The sequence below is a fragment of the Cryptomeria japonica genome, unplaced genomic scaffold (genome assembly GCF_030272615.1).
Source record: "Cryptomeria japonica unplaced genomic scaffold, Sugi_1.0 HiC_scaffold_35, whole genome shotgun sequence".
NCBI classification, from domain to species: domain Eukaryota; kingdom Viridiplantae; phylum Streptophyta; class Pinopsida; order Cupressales; family Cupressaceae; genus Cryptomeria; species Cryptomeria japonica.
Genome location: NW_026728857.1, coordinates 810,001 through 812,765, shown reverse-complemented (window position 1 = coordinate 812,765; position 2,765 = coordinate 810,001). Strand labels below are relative to the sequence as shown.

Sequence of the window (2,765 nt, the reverse complement as noted above, 5' to 3'; positions counted from 1 at the left end):
TTTCGGGGTCGATTCTCGTTTTGGGCATCAGAGCATGTTTCTTCTCCTAAAACCCAATATTTGTTTATTAAGTCTCGGAACACATTTTTGTTCTCGTGGACCCATCATGGGTCTTGGAACGCATTTGTGGTCCTTGGGTCCCATTTTGCATCCCGAAACTTGTGTTTTGGTGCTTGATCCCTATTTTGGGTGCCCACCTTGCACCAAGTGCGCACCCGGGGCAAACCGAGCGCCTTGGTGCACCGGGGCAAGATCGAGCGTGCACCCGAGGCGCCCCGAACATGCACCAAGGTGCACTCGGCCCACATGTGAGCGCAGGTCGTTGCGCCCGAGGTGGTGTGTGGGCACCGCGTTGCAGACGGGACACTGCACGCACACGACGCCCCCTCCAGGTGCACGCACGTAGGCCGGGCCGGGTGCACACCCGACGCCCTAGCAAGGTGCGCGCACCCGGGCAGGGCTCACACTTGGCGAACGGGGCGCACTTCGCGAGGGAGGGTGTGCACCTCGACGGGGGTGGGTGGCCGGGGTGGATTCGCACGTGGGTCGCGGTTTGCTAAGTACACACTGCGACAAGCTCATAACGGGTGCGATCATACCAGCGTTAGTGCACCGGATCCCATCAGAACTCCGCAGTTAAGCGCGCTTGGGCCGGAGTAGTACTGGGATGGGTGACCTCCCGGGAAGTCCCGGTGTTGCACCCTTTTTTAGTTTTTCGCCGGGCGTCGCAATGCTATTTGAATAAACCTTTTGCCCGTTTGCGTTCTCGTCGGGGCCGGGCCGGGCCGGGGTGCGCTGCCCGCACTACCGCGCGCGCGGGGGCGACACCGAGCGCGCACCCGAGGCGCCCCGAGCACACAGGCCACGGTGCAACCCGGGCGTTGTGCGCGCACCCCGGTGCGCCCGAGGTGCTGCGCGCGCACCCAGGTGAAATCGGTGTGCACCTCGGCCAGTGCGCGCTCGGTCGAGTCGCGCACGTTGGCCAAGGTGCACGGTGATGTTTCTTACTCTAAGGTTCCGCACCAGACGCCCGGGACAGGTGAGCGAAGCTGGGCGGGGCCGGGTGCGCGGCCGGGGCAGGTGCACGCAGCTGGAGAGAGCTTTGGAGCACACTTCGGAGCGCACCAATGATGCGCTCCATTCAAAAGTTTCCTGAAAAGGCAAAAAAAGTTGAGATTATAGAATTTCCCACTTGAGAGATTGTAAAAAAAAAAAATTTAAAATGAAGGAAACGCGGGTGCCAAGGTGTGCGCAGCCCAGCCAAGGTGTGCGCACCAAGGCGCCCACCCTGGCGAAGGTGCACGCAAGGTGCGCACCCGAGGCAAACCGGACAATTAACCCAACTTTCGACTTCGCGCGCACCTTGGAGCGCACTTCGGAGCGCTCCTTGGTGCGCACCAATCTTGGGCACCTCGGAGTGCACCATGGCGCCCACCAAGGTGCGCACCCGGGGCAAACCGAGCTCCGACTTCGTGCGCACCTTGGAGCGCACGAAAGGTGCGCACCATGGCGCCCACCAAGGTGCGCAGCCCAGCCAAGGCGTGCGCATCAAGGTGCGCACCCTGGCGAAGGTGCGCACCCGGGGCAAACCGAGCTCCGACTTCGTGCGCACCTTGGAGCGCACAAAAGGTGCGCAACCCAGCCAAGGTGTGCGCACCCCGGTCAAACCGAGCTCCGAATCGTGCGCACCAGAGGTGCACGCCATCGTGCGCACCTTGGAGCACACTTCGGAGCCCTCCTTGGTGCGCGCCGATGTTGCGCACCTCGGAGCGCACCCGGGGAAAACAATGCAATTAACCCGACTTTCGACTTCGTGGGCACCTCGGAGCGCTCTCGGGTTCGCACCTCGGAGCACACCGAGGTGCGCACCTTTGATGCGCTGCCTTCACCAATTTCCAGAAAAGGCAAGAAAACATTGAGAAGGTGTGCGCACCGAGGTGCCCACCCTGGCGAAGGTGCACGCGAGGTGCGCACCCGGGGCAAACCGGGCTCCGACTTCGTGCACGCCGCACCTTGGAGCACACTTCGGAGCGCTCCTTGGTGCGCACCAGGGCGCGCAACCCAGCCGAGGTGCCCACCCCGGCGAAGGTGCACGCGAGGTGCGCACCCGGGGCAAACCGGGCTCCGACTTCGTGCACGCCATGGTGCCCACCGCGGCGAAGGTGCACGCGAGGTGCGCACCCGGGGCAAACCGGGCTCCGACTTCGTGCACGCCGCACCTTGGAGCACACTTCGGAGCGCTCCTTGGTGCGCACCATGGTGCCCACCAGGGCGCGCAACCCCGCCGAAGGTGCACGCGAGGTGCGCACCCGGGGCAAACCGGGCTCCGACTTCGTGCACGCCGCACCTTGGAGCACACTTCGGAGCGCTCCTTGGTGCGCACCATGGTGCCCACCAGGGCGCGCAACCCCGCCGAAGGTGCACGCGAGGTGCGCACCCGGGGCAAACCGGGCTCCGACTTCGTGCACGCCATGGTGCGCACCGCGGCGAAGGTGCGCACCCGGGGCAAACCGGGCTCCGACTTCGTGCACGCCGCACCTTGGAGCACACTTCGGAGCGCTCCTTGGTGCGCACCAGGGCGCGCAACCCAGCCGAGGTGCCCACCCCGGCGAAGGTGCACGCGAGGTGCGTACCCGGGGCAAACCGGGCTCCGACTTCGTGCACGCCGCACCTTGGAGCACACTTCGGAGCGCTCCTTGGTGCGCACCATGGTGCCCACCAGGCCGCGCAACCCAGCCAAGGTGTGCGCACCAAGGTGCACGCGA

General features: G+C 64.9%; 1 non-coding gene across 1 annotated transcript; it reads left to right on the top strand.

Moving 5' to 3' along the window:
• Positions 1-585: 585 nt before the first annotated feature.
• On the top strand, positions 586-704 carry LOC131862135 (5S ribosomal RNA). The gene has a single exon (XR_009361161.1). It is a non-coding gene; the product is annotated as a 5S ribosomal RNA (ribosomal RNA).
• Positions 705-2,765: the final 2,061 nt, after the last annotated feature.